This window comes from Narcine bancroftii, chromosome 10 (genome assembly GCF_036971445.1).
Source record: "Narcine bancroftii isolate sNarBan1 chromosome 10, sNarBan1.hap1, whole genome shotgun sequence".
Classification (NCBI taxonomy): domain Eukaryota; kingdom Metazoa; phylum Chordata; class Chondrichthyes; order Torpediniformes; family Narcinidae; genus Narcine; species Narcine bancroftii.
In genome coordinates this window covers 72,121,727-72,139,006 of record NC_091478.1, presented here as the reverse complement: position 1 = coordinate 72,139,006, position 17,280 = coordinate 72,121,727, and the positions used below count along the sequence as shown (strand labels likewise).

Here is a 17,280-nt window from a genome sequence, read left to right as displayed (position 1 = left end):
CCATAGAACTCAACCCATCCGTTCCCATCAACATCCTCAGGAGTCTTTTCTGTTTTCTTTTTAACTTAATCACATCCTCCTATTGAATGGTGAATGGGTGCAGTCTCACCTACAGCTTGTCCAGCATAACGTTCCATCTCCCATATTCATGCCCCATCCACTGAAGGCAAGCATGTCAAAGACTTTCTTCACCACTCAGTCAACCCCTCTCCCCACGCTCAGGAAACTCGATACTTGCACCCTTAGGTCTCTCTCTTTTCTACAATGCTCTCCAGGGCCTTGTCATTCCTTATGTATAACCTGTCCTGGTTTAACTTCCCCAAAATTCACCACTTGCCATATCTTATGAGATGATGCCATTTCTTTTGGGCTTTATCCATCTTGTGGAGACTCCCATTCAGGTAAGAGACAGGTTTGCCCGCTTCCTGCTCTGACCTTCTATCGGTGGCCTTGATGCACATCCCAGTATGCAGAATTTCTATCCTTTGCCACCAGAATTTCAAAGAAAACTGTGGAGTTCCCTTCATCTCTCCAACAGCCACTTTTCTCTCCTCTACAGCATCCACTATATGCATTGCTGTTGTCTGGCTCATAGCCTGCTAAATCTGGACTAGACCCCAGTTCTAAGTGCACAAATAGGACCATAAAACCATAAGATGTAGTTACAAAATAGGCTATTCAGCCCAATAAGTCTGCCCCACCATTTAATCATGAGCTGATTCATTTTCCCACTCAGCCCCACTGCCCAACCTTCTCCCCATAACCTTTGATGCCCCGGCTAATCAAGAATCTATCAAACCTATCAATTAAAAACAAAATGCTGGTGAAACGCACCTTGTCAAACAGTGTCCTTTATGTAGCAAAGATAAAAAATACACAACAGATGTTTCGGGCCTGAGCCCTTCATCAAAGTATGGAAGAATGTTGGCATGTATCCAAATAAAAGGATTTGGGGGAGGGGGTGGTAAAGGCAGGAGATGATTGGTGGAGAAGGGAGGGAAGGGACAGCAGCGATCGGGGGAGGAGAGATGACTGGGTGTGTGGAAGGGAAAGGGAGAGGTGGGGGAAGATCTGGAAAAATTGGAAAGGGAGGATGAGAAAGAAAAGGCGACCAGGTCAGGAGAAAGCAGAGAAGTCGATGTGAATGCCATCTGGCTGGAGGGTGCCCAGGCAGAAAATACGGTGTTATTCCTCCAGTCTGTGGATGGTCAAGGTGGGATAGTACGTAAGGCCATGGATAGACATGTGAGTATGGGAGTCTGACTTGGAATTTAAATGGTTGGCTACTGTTGTGGCAGAGGGAGTGGAGGTGCTCAGTGAAGCAATCTCCCAAACTGCGACCAATCTCTCTGATGTAGAGAAGGCCACAAAAGGAGCACCGGTTGCAGTACATCAGTCCTGTGGATGTACAAGTGAAATGTTGCTTCACTTGGAAGGCCTGCTTAGGGCCCCAGACCATGGAGAGAGAAGATGTTGGGACATAAGTGCTGCACCTCCTGCAGCCACTGGGGAAGGTGCAAGGGTGACGATAGGTGGGAGGGATGAGTACACCAGGGAATCATGGAGGGAGTGGTACCTATGGAAGGCAGAGAGGGGAGGAGAAGGAAAAATGTGTCTGGTGGTGGGATCCTGTAGTAAGTACCAGAAATTCCAGCAGATGATGTGTTGGATGCAAAGGCTGGGAGGGTGTTAGGTGAGGATCAGAGGGATTCTATGTTTGTTGCATCTGGGGACAGATGAGCAGGAAATGGAGGAGATGCAGGTGAGGGCTGAGTTGATGGTGGTGGAGGGGAAGCCACGTTTGTGGAAGAGGCAGACATTTCGGAAGATCTGAACTGGAAGAGCTCATCTTGGGAACAGATGCAGATGGACCAGGTGACTTTGAGATCGGGGTGGAAGTTGGACGCGAAGTGGATGAAATTGACAAGCTCATCATGGGTGCACGAGGCAGCCGCAATGTAGTTGTCAATGTACTGGAGGAAGAGATGATGGGTCTTGCCTGTGTAGGCTTGTCGGCTAGTAGCAAACCACTGTATTTTCGTGATTTACCATCAATTAAATACACCAAATAACTTGGCCTCCGCAACCACCCGTGGCAACAAATTCCACTGATTTATCACTCTCTGGCTCAAGCAATTCCTCCGCATCTCTGTTCTTAAAGGATTCCTTTCAATTCTGAAATTGTGCCCTCTTGTCCGAGACTCTCCCGCCATGGGAAAATCTTCCTACATCTACTCTGCCCATACCTTTCAAAATTCAAAATGGTTCAATAAGATCCCCCCCTCATTCTCCTTAATCCAATAGGCCAAGAGCCATCAAACGTTTTTCAGAGAAAAACCCTTTCTTTCCCAGAGTCAGGCTTACGAATTTCCTGGATTAGCGCATGAATCTGTGTTGAAAACAACTGCTTTTTCTCATGTATTTATTGCCAATTTCCCCAAAATGATTGGCTGCTAGGACAATTAGAATTATGCACAGCAGGAGGTTAGTGCATCAAATAAAGAGCAAAATCTAATTTCTAGGTGCATATGTCCCTTGCAGATTTTGTAGTGATTTGTACATTGTATAATAGATTAATTCAGATAAAGTCAGTCCTTTTTCTTCTCAAATCTATTAAAACAGATCCACAGCATTAGCTTCATGCTATGATTGTCCAATAACCTCCGAGTGCACCTTTGGCAGTGTTAAATAGAAATGTGTTCATTGCAAGTTGCCGTCGTTCTGCCGGTAACAATAAATGAAAATAAAAGAAGCCAATGAAAGGTCATGTCAGAAAGCAAGAAGCCCCATAAATTTTCACAGCAATTTTTTTTTTGCAGGTTGACAATAGATTCGGAGTTGGGTTTTGGTGGTCGCCTTCTCGATGCTAAAAGGAAGCAAACTAATTTGTTTTCAGTTTGAAGCCTCACATTTTGGGGCAGATTCTGCTTCAAGGTCAAAGTCTCATGCATTTCCACTGGAGGTGCAAAAAATAAGGAACATTCGAAGGTTAAAAGAACAATAAATATGTCAATTTGCTGATGACTAAAATGGTGAGAATTTATTTTCTGGTGACTCCTTCTTCAAGTATGTTGACATCCTTCACGGCTTTAACCTCTTCCTCATCACCACAATGTATAACAATCCAGTGACAGGTCTCTCAGGTCGACCCAATACTGACATAAAGCTTGCAGGATTTTTGCAAATTACATTGTTACTATGAACTCAAAGCAAGATATTAGATTGAGGGCCAGATTTTGTGGTTACAGTAATAGGGCAGTATTCAAGATACTTTTATTGTCATGTAATAGTATCTTTCTTTCTTTGGCTTGGCTTCGCGGACGAAGATTTATGGAGGGGGTAAAAAAGTCCACGTCAGCTGCAGGCTCGTTTGTGGCTGACCAGTCCAATGCGGGACAGGCAGACACGATTGCAGCGGTTGCAAGGGAAAATTGGTGGGTTGGGGTTGGGTGTTGGGTTTTTCCTCCTTTGCCTTTTGTCAGTGAGGTGGGCTCTGCGGTCTTCTTCAAAGGAGGCTGCTGCCCGCCAAACTGTGAGGCGCCAAGATGCACGGTTTGAGGCGTTATCAGCCCACTGGCGGTGGTCAATGTGGCAGGCACCAAGAGATTTCTTTAGGCAGTCCTTGTACCTTTTCTTTGGTGCACCTCTGTCACGGTGGCCAGTGGAGAGCTCGCCATATAATACGATCTTGGGAAGGCGATGGTCCTCCATTCTGGAGACGTGACCCATCCAGCGCAGCTGGATCTTCAGCAGCGTGGACTCGATGCTGTAATAGTATAGAACATGTAATATTACACAAAATTGCCTTTGACTGCCATAAGACCGTTGCCATTAACATTGCCTGAAAGAGAAGCAAAAGAGAGTCTCTTCAGAGTCACTTAGTGTCGTGGATGTGCTTCCGTCGGCAGCCCGAGCTGTAGATCCAAACCTAAAGCCCTTTCATGCAATGGAGATTCTCCACCATTCTGTCAGGAGATTTACCTTCTTGAATGGCCAGTTCCGGGGACTGAGATCCCTCTCGGGGAAGGATAATTGGCAGAGTGCTGTGCTCCACCGCCTCACATACACCCCTCTCCCACCATGACCACTTTCCCTCCATGACCCCTTCATGGCAGGGGCGATCGGTGGGAGCCACCAGGTCGGGCAGCCAGCGGGAGCCATCAGGTCAGAGGGCAGCTGGCAGGGACTGTCACGTCGGGCAGTGGGAGCCATCAGGGGCCAGCCGGTGTGGGCTGTGCCAACCCCACCCCCCCACCCCCGGCCACTCCAGCGCCTCACCGGGCCACTTCAGCCTTTGGGGCTGCTCTCTGCGACTCAAAACATAGCAGACCAATGGCTGTCTTCCCTACCCATAATCCCCATGGAGCTGAAACTGTTCTGGGAAACAGTCCCAGCTGGATAGGGGATTATGGGTAGGGAAGACGTCCATTGCTCTGCAGCATATTTATGATGGGTGGAGCGAAGGCACCAGTCGCCCCTCCTGCCTCAGCTCTGGAGGGCGGTACGAGGCTCCGCTCAACAAGATTGCGGCCCAAGAGCAGCCTTTTAGGTCTGCTCCATGAAAGGTAAATTTTATGTTTTCCCTCCACGGTTATACCTGGCCTCCACCTGCATGAAAGGACCTCTAGTCCCAATCAGGAAGCCTTCAGCGCCCGAGTCCCTTCAAGGGTGATCAGTGTTCAACGTAGTAAATCCCATTACACTCATTTGCAGTCAAGGTGGGAATGTTGTGGAAGTTGCAAATGGAAGTGCCAAACTTGCCTCATGTTAACTGAAAAGCATGAGGTTGGGGTAATTACCCACTATACAGGCATTGACTACTTAGGATGGTTTGTGCATTCAATTGGAAGAGAACATTTATCAGTGCATTAAGTCATCACCATTGCCAAACTACTCCATTGATAGTTAAATTATCTTTTAGACTTTTAAACATGTGTTTTCTTTCAGTTAAGGAACTCATCAATTTCTTTCCCCTTTTGGGCAGGTTTGATATCTTCTGTTTCCACTCTCTGATAAAGATTGCAGTGCAGAGCACACAATGTGAGTACATTTGTGTGATGATAGGTTCACGTGGAACTCTTGCTGTTGAATAAAGTCCAGGAAAAATGGGAATTTTTCCAATTAAATACTAATTTGAAAATCAGGATTTTCATCAGATAATATACAAGTCGACATGAAATAAAGGGCAATATTCTCCCTTCCCAGAGGTGAGGTGAGTCATTGATCATCACCTAAGTTACTTTAGACCACCCACTCACAACCTTCTTTTTGGCTGTGGCCCCCTCAGGACTCTGCTCAAAGTTTATGGGTCTCCTTCCCTGTGAAGCAGTCAAGTTTTGATTTCTTCCGAACTTCTCTCCTACTGACTACATAATTTTTAAAAAATTATGATTTCAGTCCGTGGCCTCCATTAAATCTACTGTGCCCCCACCCCCAGGGAGGCCATATGGCTCCTGCTGAGAATGACTGCTTTAGAGCACTAGATTTTTAATGGCTTCATTAAATGATGTCTATCTGGACACATGGATCATGAGTGAGTTGTACTTTGTTCCAAAGTAAACCACGAAAGTCTGCAGATGCCATGACTGAAATAAAAACTCCATGCTGGAGAAACTCAGCAGGTCAAACACCATACTTTATATTGCAGAAGATAAAGATATAACAAACCTTAAGCCCAAAACGTTGATTATGTGCTGAGTTTCTCCAGCATTGTGTTTTTATTTTAACCCAATTTATTTTGGCCTTTTTTTTAAGCATCCAATTTGTTCCCACCTTTTTTATAATTGGTGATTTATCCATGCAACAATGTGGTTACAATCCATCCATGAACACACATTTTCCCCTACTTCACTCACAGACAAGGTCTTTCAGAAAGCACAACCAACCTCTGCCAGTATTTGTAAGGAATCTGTGCCTAGACAGTATTGTGGTGAATATTTGCTGTTTCCAAACATCAGAATGCAGACTTTGGCTTTGTGTGTTGCTGTTAAATCATAACATTGGTTGAAGTGTCCATTGACTGTATATCTATGGGGCTCTTCTTTCCATTGATTTCAATGAGATGGGATGTAAAATGGCAACAGTTGAGCATCACTGTTGGGGTCTATCTCAGGCACACTGAGTATGTTCATTTGATTCATCTGAGACTACCACAACAGGCTGAAGAAACTTATACTCTTATAATTAATGCACACCTTCTGCATGTCATGAGGAGGATAAAAATCCACGGGGTTGCAGTCTTGGCAGGACTGGAAGTGGGATGGGAATCAGAGCCAGTGTTGATTCTGCAGGCTGCGCTCACTTCAAGTAGAAAGATCCAAGAAAGCACAAATTATCCCTTACACGTTAAATCCAGGCAGTGGAACTTTCACTTGTCCAAATACAGTAGTAAATGAGTGCACCTGCACTATTACAGGAAGGAAGGTGAAGGATAACAGGGAACAACCGATCTGTTGGCCTAACATCAGTAGTATGAAAAAGCTGCAATCTATCGTGAGGTGTGCAGGAGCTAACACCATGGAAAGAATGTCAGGACAAGTCAACAAGGACTTATGAAAGAAAAGTTATATTTGACTAATTTGGTGCATTTCTTTGAGGATGTGACTAGGAGAATAGCCAAGAGGACCCAGTGAATGTAAATTTTTTATAGTCTATCGATTGAAGTCTCATAGCAGATGTTGGGCAACAAGGGAAAGCACAGGGAATTAGGCTTATATACTGACTTGGAATGAGAATTGAAAGTTATTAGTCCTATTTAAGTTTATAGAAAGATAAAAATTAAAGATAGAAAGTTTCAATTTAGGAAATTTTGGGGCCCATTCTTAGAATTTTTTTTATAATTGGAAGAATTAATAGTTATTCTATGTTCCGGTGGTTCATTGCCTGTTCTCTGGGGGATGCCAGTGCTCCCACATTATTTATTTTTTAAATGAATTTGCAACGTAACCTTGATTAGAGGAAGGGGGTAGATGAGCTTAAGTTTTAGTTCTTTTCCCCTTTTATTTTATACATTATTTCAACAAATGGGTTTAACATGGTTCCATAGATTTTTTCAATTAAATGTTTTTGAGGTATTAAAATATTGATGTAGTTTTATCGACTTTTTTCATTGTTTTTTGTGTGTACTTACTCGTGTGCCATTGTCAATTCTGTATTTATGCTTATCTGTTAAACAATAAAAATAATTTTAAAAGATTTTAAATATTGGCTTGAAATCAGAGTGGCAGGCACAGACATATCAAAACTCACTGGGGCTGAGATAGAGAGGAGGATGTAAAGATAACTGGTAAAAAATTTAGAAGGTGTGGATTGGGATCTGGGAAGGAAGCAACAGAAAAATGCAGGATATTCAAAGGGTAATTTTGAGAGTCCAGAGTCGGTCTGTCCCTGAGAGGATTAAAAGCAAGGTTAAAAAATATCGGGAGCCTTGGTGTTCAAGGGATATTGGAAATTTGGTTTGGAGGAAGAGGGGTGTGGACAATAAGTAGAGACACCAGGGAATAAATAAGGTGCTTGAGGAATAGAACGAGTGCAAAAAAAAAGCTTCAGAAAGACATTAGAAAGGCTAAAAGGAGATTTGACGCTTCTTTGGCAGGCAAGGTAAAAATAAATCCAATGGGTTTCTACAGGTACATTAAAAGTGAAAGAATTGTGAGGAGTAAAATTGGGCCCCTTGAGGATCAGAGGGGTCGGCTATGTGAGAAGTCAGAAGAGATGGGGGTGTATTTGAAATTATTTTTTTCTTCTTCAGTATTCACTAAGGAAAGGAATATTGAGTCAGGTGAAGGAAGGAAAACTGGTCCTGAGCTCATGGAAAATATCCAGATAAATGAGGAGGTAGTACTGGCTGTTTTAAAGAGAATAAAAGTGGATAAATCTCCGGGTCTTGACAAGATATTCTCTAGGACCTTGAGGAAGATAGTGTTCAAATAGTGGGGGATCGGAAATAAATCTTTAAAATGTCATTAGCCATGGCGGAGATGCCAGAAGATTGGAGGGTAGCTCATGTTGTTCTGCTGTTTAAAAAAAGGCTCTAAAAGTAAACCTGGTAATTATAAGCCTGTGAGTCTAATGTCGGTGGTAGGTAAATTAATGGAGAGTATTCTTAGAGATGGTATATACAATTATTTGGATAGACAGGAGTTGATTAGGAGTAGTCAACACAGTTTTTTGTGTAGTAGATCATGTTTAACAAATCTTACAGAATTTTTCAAGGAGGTTACTAAGAAGATTGATGAGGGGAGGGCTGTGGACTTTGGTAAGGCCTTTGACAAGTTAGGAAGGATCAATCATTAGGTATGTAATAAATTCATCAATGATTAGATGGTAGATGCCAGAGAATAGTAGTGGAAAATTGTTTATCGAATTGGAGGATGGTGACTACTGGAGTACTTCAGGGATCAGTTCTGGGTCCATTGCAATGATTTGGAAGACAAGGTGGTAAATTGGATGAGTAAGTATGCAGATGATACTAAGATTTGTCGTGTTGTGGACAGTGAGAAAAGTTTTCAAAGCTTGTGGTGGGATATTGGCCAGTTAGAAGGGTGGGCTGAAAGATGGCAGGTGGAGTTTAATACTAATGGTAGACAATTGAGGAGTGAAGTAGAACAAAGGGGTTTAGGAATTCTGGTACATAATTACCTGAAAGTGGAGTCACATGTAGATAGGGTGGTAAAGAAAGCTTCATGTTTGTTTGCTTTCATAAATCAGAGTATTGAATACAGGAGCTGGGGTGTCATGTTGAAGATGTATAAGACATTGGTATGGCCAAAGTTGGAGTATTCTTAGAGAATGTCAAGCAGCATGTCAAGAATGTTGCCTGGGTATCAGGTTTTGAGTTACAGGGAAAAGTTAAACAGGCTAGGACTTTATTCCCTGGACCATATAAGATTGAGGGGTGATTTGATAGAGGTATTTAAAATTATGAGCAGAATAGGCATTTTTTTTCTATTGAGAGTGGGGGAGATTCAAACAAGAGGACATGGATTGAGATTGAAGGGGGAAATATGAGGAGGAATTTTGTCACTCAGAGGGTGGTGGGAATGTGGAATGAGCTTCCAGCCGAAGTGGTAGATGCGGGCTCAATTTTAATATTTAAGGAAAAGTTGGATAGGTATATAGACAAGAGAAGTATGGAAGATTATGGGCTGGGTGCGGGTTAATGGGACTAGGTGGGAGAAGGTGTTCGGCATGGACTAGAAGGGCTGAACTGGCCTGTTTCTGTGCTGTAATTGTAGCATGGTTTTATATATCTGGGAGATAACAGCAGATTGTGAAAAAATATGAAATAGAAAAGAGTAATTTTAAATGGTATGCGACTGAAAAATGTTGATGTTGAAAGGGACCTTGGCGTCCTTGTACACAGATCACTGAATGCCAATATCCTAGTGTGGCAAGTGATTAAGGAGGTAAATGGAATATGACCTGTGTCACGAGAGCATTTGAATAAAAATGTTTTACTGCAATTATAAATGACCTTGGTGAAATTGCAGTTGAAGTATTGTATGCACCTTTGGTCCCTTTGTATATAAAAATGTTTGAGTCATGTTGAGGGAGAGTGCAGCGAAAGCTCACTAAACTGATTCCAAGCTTTGCATAATTGCTATATTAGAAGAGATTGAGTGTACTGGGACTGTGTTCTCTGGATGGTAGAAGGCCACTGAAGCTTACATAATTCTTAAAGGGTTCCACAGGCTGATGCAGGGAAGATCTTTCAGGGCTTACAGATTCAGCCTTGGAATAAGATGTAGGACTCTTTTGTTTCTCTTTCTCTCGTGCTGTAAGGGGCGACACTAATGGTAGCTCTTTGCCTTATGGCAGGCTGAAGGCAATTTCCTGTAACACTTTATGTTCGTACAATTACATGAAAATAAAGAAATCATGAATCTTGAATTAAGAAGAAATTTCCTGACGCAGAGGGTGGAGAATCTTTGGATCCTCATCCCCAAAAGCCTATAAGGTTTAGTCACTGAGCTCATTCAAAAGAGATTGTTGAGTGGATATTAAGGGAATCAAGGGACAGGGCAAGAAAATAAAGTTGAGCTAACAGGATCATCTCAAGCACCAGGCAGTCATCTCTGAAATCTGAAAAATGCCGCATGGTTTGATATGCAACATGATGTGGACAGCATGCATTCGAGCAGCATGTCAAGATGGCAGTCACGATAAGGAGTTCCGACCTGAAACATCACTTGGCCATTTCTCCCCACAGATGCTGCCGGACCTGTTGAGTCCCTCCAGCTTCTTGTTGTTTGTACAGTCGATCAAGCTTCTTGTGCCATTGTGCTGCATCTGTTCACCAAGAGTGGGTAGAGACCGGGCATGGTCCCACTTCCATAGTCCGCCCCCGTCTAGTAATCACATCAATGCATTCTATATATAACTGCTAAATATGTCCTTTCAATTTTGAATTGATGCGCATGCCTCTACAATCATTTTATGTTGAGTTGTTGGCATGGTTGTTGAGACAGAAAAATGTTGCTTAATATTTTCAGTGAAGTCATTTTAGAATGGCATTTCATATTTTCTTTAAAAGGACATTTCAGTCATCACTCTGAAGCAGGTAGAAACCAAAACCCTGGCTCTGGACATTGTAACAAGAAGTGATTTCCAGCGCAGCAGTGAAGGGGCAGGAAAATTCTGCCAGCAAAGAGCCTTTTGTGTTAATGTTCTGTTGATTTGTTTATAACTTCAGCTCATTAGCGCAGCACTGGCAGTAGCTTAGAGCTGATATTTCGTCTCTTACCAGGTGTGTGTTGATTGCACATTAATTATACTGTTACGATCACCTTGTCATTAGTTCTGCTCAAGTAAACCAGCTTAAACCTTGCACTTTAGTTCCAGTCATTTCAGGGCTCTTATCCTATTACACAACCTTTGATACTTATTTTCATAACATGGATTGTTTCAGAGTTAACAGGGTGTCAAAGAAACTCATCAGGTCTTATTGTAATAAAAAATTGCGCCAGTTTAAGGTGGGACTTCCTGGTTTCACAGATTTTCTTTCTTTTTCAATATTTTTATTGAAATTGAAATTCCACATAAAAAAAAGAACATAAAACGACATAAGAAAGTCAAAAAATAGAAAAGTGCAAAATACACCACACTCAGATCAAGGTATTTCATCTACAGTACCCTGCATTCTTAATTAAATTTTATTATAGTAATATTTTATTATTAAAATAAAATCTAATCCCAATACCAATATCGAAGCTGTTTGACAAAGAAGGAAAAAAAAATCCCTGGCACAGTCATAAATGACCTTATTAGCCAACATCTCTGCATTAACACCAAATCAAAGATTTTCAAAGTAATTCAAAAAGGGTCCCCACGGTGTTTGAAAATTTAAATTCAAATCGGAAATTGAGTATCGAATCTTGTCTAAATTTAAACATGACATGACGTCACATAACCATTGAGTGTGAGTAGGCTCAGCAATGTCCCTCCATCTAAGCAATGCCGCCTGCCTAGCCTAAAGAAAAATAAAAGCTAATATATGTAAAGCAGATGCAGTTAAAGTTATCCCTCTCTCTCTCTCCAACAGTACCTAACAAGGCAGTTAAAGAATTAGGCTTAAATTTAACTTTAAAAAGCTTGAAATACTTTCTTCCAGTACTTCCCAAGGCTTGGACATGTCCAAAACATAGCCCCCCACCCCCCCCCCCCCACAGATTTTGAAGACATAAATTAATTCCTTTTAAGTCTAATCACTTCTGAACATAGCTGATATTCTCAGTTTTTTTTTAACTGCAAAGCATCATTTAATTCTGCTGATGTAAATAATGCACAAATGAAGTGAGAAGTCTAACCTTCATGGTCAGTTGTTCGACGGTATCGCAATACATTCTTGCTAATACCAGCAAAGGTATTGGAGCAGATTGAAGTGATGCTGTGTAGGGGTAGGATGAGATCAGTTCAGATGGGATAAGGGAGAGTTCTGTTTTTAGAAAGGTCCGAGATTTTGTGTGTGGTAGATTGGGTCTACCTCAGCGATGGAAAAGGCAAAATCTTATTGCAGGGTTCACACATGGCACAGAAGGGTTCCTGATGTAAACAACTCCTATCAGGAGGAGAAGCCAGGACACTACTGAGACAATGCGATCATAAATCCCCTTTGAAGAAAGGATTGCAATGGTTATCAAAAGGTTTCCTTCCTGTCAACAAAAAATTCCTCCACAGCATCCCCTCATATGCCAAACAGCTTCTCCCAATGAGGCAACTCAGACTCTATCCATCTGGAAGTACAAGGGCTTCATCACCACTGTGCAAGCAATCCAAGAAAAATGGTGGGGTGCAGCAACGATCACTTTACTCAACCTTTAGCTCTCGAAGGCTCAACATGATTCATGCACAGAGGATGGGTGATGAATCTTGAACTGAACTCTATAGTCCCAAAATAAAGGGTGGGGAAAAAAATCAGGAGAACATAAGAAAGTCAAAAAAATAGAAAAGTGCAAATTACACTACTCTCAGAGCTGCTCTCACAGCTGAGCTGCCTTAGAGAAAGAATCGGGGGTGCGGAGACACAGCGCCATTCCAAAGGGTTCATCCACCCAGTCCTAATGCCAATGGCTCTTTACAGGCTTTAATTAGCCTGTTAAGGGATCTGACAGTGCTTTTAAATGAAATCCTACAACTATGGGTTGGTGCCCAAGATGCAGGAGCCTGTACTCAGCAGAGGCCAGGAGGGGTTGCAGACTCCAGGGAGTAGCGGATCGTGCAGTGTTCCAGAAATGGGGAGCACATTCCTAGAAGAGAAGAAGTGGAAGATGATCCTGCAAGACGGTGACCACAGCAGTGGATCAGCCAAGGTCTCAGTGGCTGAGGGGACCCAAAAGGCTGCAGACATTGTGTGGGTTACCCCTACCACCACCCACCCCGCCCCCCCCACCACCCCCCCCCCCCTGCCAACAGGCTGTCGGATGCTGGAGGATGGCTCATGGGAACCAGGTATCAGAACTTGGATTTAAGAAGATGCTGAGGGCAAGAAGGGCTCCCAAAAGGCCTCAGGTGCTGTGAGATTTCTGATCAAATCAAAGGTTTGGATCTGGAGCTCGGGTTACCAATGGATTGAACAGGAGTCTGTGTGGCTGCAGAGGCTGTGGGGAACATTGGAGGAAAATCTATGGCCACTCATGGTCTCTGGTGGAACTCTCTTTTTGCCTCTTTCTCCTATTGTTAGGGGCACCAGGCAATTCTCATAGTGACTCTTTATTTGCCTTGAGCAAGCATAAGAAAGAATTTCATATATATTGTATTGCATGTTTATGTATTATTACATGACAATAAAAGGTTGCTTGAACCTTAGGCTGGGAAAGATATGGAGGGTTATGGTCTAGGTTCAGGTAAAATGGACAAGATAGAATAATAGATCAGCACATACTAGATGGGCCAAATGGCCTGCTTCTGTGTTGTGATTCTTTGGCTCTCTCATTTCAAGCAAGCCTGTGGTGGACTCGTGTGGTTGAAGACTGATGCTTGGCAGATCTGGTGGAATGTGACACTGTACAATACTTCTACAAAACTTTAATAAGTGATGGCTCATCATTACATTTCAAAATCCTTGGAAAAGGCGTCCCTTCAAAACTTCTTTCATTAAACGGTGGACCTTTCAACTGCACTATGAAAAGTTTAATGGCAAGGAGTTTGTTATTGACACACATCATAAAGCATTCAAGCAGATAAGCTGTGAGCTCCAGCTATCACAAAAAATGGACCTCAACTCTACATTTATACATTTAGCTATCCCTCACAGTGACACATGCCAAGCTCAGTCCATTTTGACTGTGATCCAATAAGGCCAGACAGTTGTAGTTGGTCTTCTGACAATAATCAAACTTGACTCTCTTAATTTCTCGTGAAAGCCATTTCATGTCAGTACCTGGCCAATACACAAAGCTTCTGGCAAGCATATTCCTACATACAATACCAGTATGTTATGATTGCCAAATCTGGAAAGCATCTCAAGAAATTCTGGACCATACCCAAAAAGCATCTTTGCTTTGCCACATTTCTTGGTCAATAACTTCAGCTTTGTTCTTGGGAGATTGTAAATCACTGGCACTCACTCTCTGTCCCATAACTTCAGGTGAAACAGTGGAGGGTGTCCTTATTGGCCTTGAACATTCTGGTGACATTGTCATTTGAGGACCTCCTCCAAAATGTGAGGATTGATTTCTTCATTACTAGTGACCATTATGGCATATTTTGAGTTCCGTAGGTGATGATATGCACTTTGAACTGGAAGAAATTTGGTGATATGGCCATTTTGTTGAAGATCGAAGATCATTAATCACAATTATGGTGAGAAAAGCTTAGTGCTTTGGTATACATTCAATTGAATGTGCATGCAAAATCAGCAAGTGTTATGAACTTGAGTCCCTCCAGTTTTGCATGTAGAATTTATGACATAAGTAAAAATATATTATTTATTATTGATTCAGTGATTGAGGGTCATTTTATACTCTGGAGGGCTTTGGTGCTAATGTACTTAGGATTTTTTTTGGTCTAGGTTATCAAATTCTTTTTCCATTGGACTTTTGAGTGACTCTATGGCATGTGCTTGAGATTCACATTCACTCAAGCTTGGACTTCAATTGATACAAATGTGCGACTAGCATGCAGTGAAGGCTCAATACACCAATGTTACAAAAACAGCTGTTTCCTCTCCACCTATGAACACTATCTAACTGTGGTTCTCTTTTTTGTGTATGACTTATCTTTCTAATCTTGTATTTACATGATTGTATCTTTATGATCATTTTTGCACCTTGTTCTGCACATTACTGCTGCTGTGAAACAACAGATTTCATGTCACGTTTTCATAACAATTAACCTGATTCTGATTTTGATTCTGAGGCCGTGAAAACGCCTTTATATTTGTGTAATTACATCTCCAAAAATTGTTTCAGAGAATGTGTATGGATCTGAAGTGCATAACATCAATCGATTTTTCTTTTACTTCGCCAAACGTGGACTAATCCTTTGGATAGTTGACTAAAACATTTGGCCATTGACTGTGTGCATTTTAGAGTTTGTTTAGTGCATCATCAGAATGTTTTGATTCTTATTGTGCTTTTCCTCAAGATAGAACCTGCTCGGCAGATGTTTCTTCCCATCATGAACAATCTACTTTTCTTTGGATTGACCTGCAATGTGATTTCAATATTTCAAATGTTGAAAGGCCTGGTCAGAGTAGATGTGCCAAAATTGCTCCCCATAGGAGGGGAGTCAAAGATAAGAAGCCACAACTTCAGGATTGAAGAGTGCCCGTTTGAAACAGAGAGGTGGAGGATTTTTTTTGCCAGAGAGTAGTGAACCTCTGGAATTTGTGGCCATGGGTGGCTGTGGAGGCCAGGTCATTGGGTGCATTAAAGGCCAAGATTGATACCTAAAGTCAGGCTATCAAAAGCTAAGGGGCGAAGGTAGGAGAATGGGACTGAGTGGGAGAATGGATCAGCTCATGATGGACTGGAGGAATAGACTTGGCAGCCAGAAAGGCCTACTTGTGCTCTTATATCTGATAATCTTTTGCTCTAATATCTCATTCCTTCCCATGATTTGCATTTGCATTGTAGATGTAACAGAGCACAATTTTTAACTCTGCCTGTTTCCACTTCAGTTACACAAATTCCCTCTTCCTATTTTCTCACCAGAAACACTTTCTGTACGAAGGGTTTGCCTTATGCACTTCACTTAGATGGATTGTTGCAGGCTTACCCTCGCACGCCCTTGCTATGTTCCATTTTTTGACAGGCATTGCAAAAACAGGCATGCTTCTCCCTTGTCAGTGGATGAATTTCCTTGTTTTTTTTCATTGTCACCTCCATGGAATTTTCTATTTTGCAAGCCAGATCAAACATAAAACTTTACGTGCTTAACTAAAGCTAAATCCGTTCATTTTCCAGGCCACACACGAATCTGTCCATGAGTGCATAAGTTAAGAATTCTCCAAAGTAGCAATGACTCAATAACCCCTTTAAGGCAAGAAAAAAGTTACTGACAGTTTCTACAGCTCTTTAATTCCTCTTGCCAAGTTTGTAACAATGCTATTTCAACTGATTGTGGATTGAAATAATCCTCCAATGGTTGCATTATCTTCGGGAATGCATTACCTTTGGATTTCTGTGATCCAATCAAAATAGTAAGTGTGGGATAGGTCTCAGAGCAATCTCTGTTTGTAAAATAACATTCAAATATTTTGTTGCAACAATATTCTGTACCTCTGATCTTTCCATATGAACCTCAACAACAATGCCAATATCTGGCATGTAAATAGTTCCATCCTTTCCAACTATGTTGTGAAAGCTGCAATTTGGATGGTTGAATAGAATCAGTTGGAGCCGGATCAGTGGGGGGGGGGGGGGGGGGGGAGGGGGGAGGGGGGCGGTGGTGAGGGTTGGGGTTGGAACAGTGAAACTGTTGCCAATGGTGGAGTCAGATACCCAACCATGACCCTGGTAGTTGTGGGGAAAGGGGGTGATCCTCAGTCAACTGTGATTGGTTCAGCGAGTACCTCAGTTCCAGAGCTCCTGGATGTGCCAGTTCCTGGACAGAGACAGTGTCTTGCCACCCATCCTGGTACTGCATGTAGGAATACTGGGAGTTTGGGTGGGGGAGGTAGACCTTCTCAACCAGGAGGTCTACTTGGAGTTCTGGTGTGTCTCCAGAGTAGCACAGACCCTGGGGTCATCAGTCAGATCAGTCGCATGGTCCCCAATGCTGACCTGGGGAAGGAGAATAATTTTTCATGTGGGGTAGCATTTGTTGCAGTTCAAAGAAGGGACCTTGTGGTGTGGAGTCTTGCCACTGGGAGACAGGCATCCCTTTTGACTTGAGGGCTAGAAGGACTGCCCTACAAATGGTGATGTTCTCTCTTTCCACCTGGCCATTCCCTCGGGGGTTATAGCTGGTGGTCTTGCTCATGGCTATGCCTTTGGCCAGCAGGTATTGGCACAACTCCTCCCTCATGAATAAGGACCCCTGCTCACTGTGGATGTAAATGGGGTATCCGAAGATTGTGAAGAGGTTTGCAGGGACTTAGTAACTGTGGCCGTGGTCATATTTGGTTAGGAGATAGTAAACGGGAATCATGACTATTCATCAACAATGTTGAGAAAATACACATTCCAGTTTGTGGAGGGAAGGGTGCTCTTGAAGTCTATACATAGATGTTCAAAGAGGTGGGTGGCCTTGGTCAGGTGAGCCTTCTTCAGCTGGAACTCTGTGCAGACCGGACAGCTGAGGGTCAGCCACCTGTTGTCCTCAACTGAGTGTGGAAGT

At 42.6% G+C, this 17,280-nt stretch overlaps 1 long non-coding RNA gene across 1 annotated transcript in view; it reads left to right on the top strand.

Moving 5' to 3' along the window:
• Window positions 1–2,991, top strand: part of LOC138743960 (uncharacterized) — a 71,309-nt gene extending 68,318 nt beyond the window's left edge. The window contains exon 3 of the long non-coding RNA XR_011345140.1: window positions 2,820–2,991. This is a non-coding gene — a long non-coding RNA (uncharacterized lncRNA). The remainder of the gene's footprint in view (window positions 1–2,819) is intronic.
• Window positions 2,992–17,280: the final 14,289 nt, after the last annotated feature.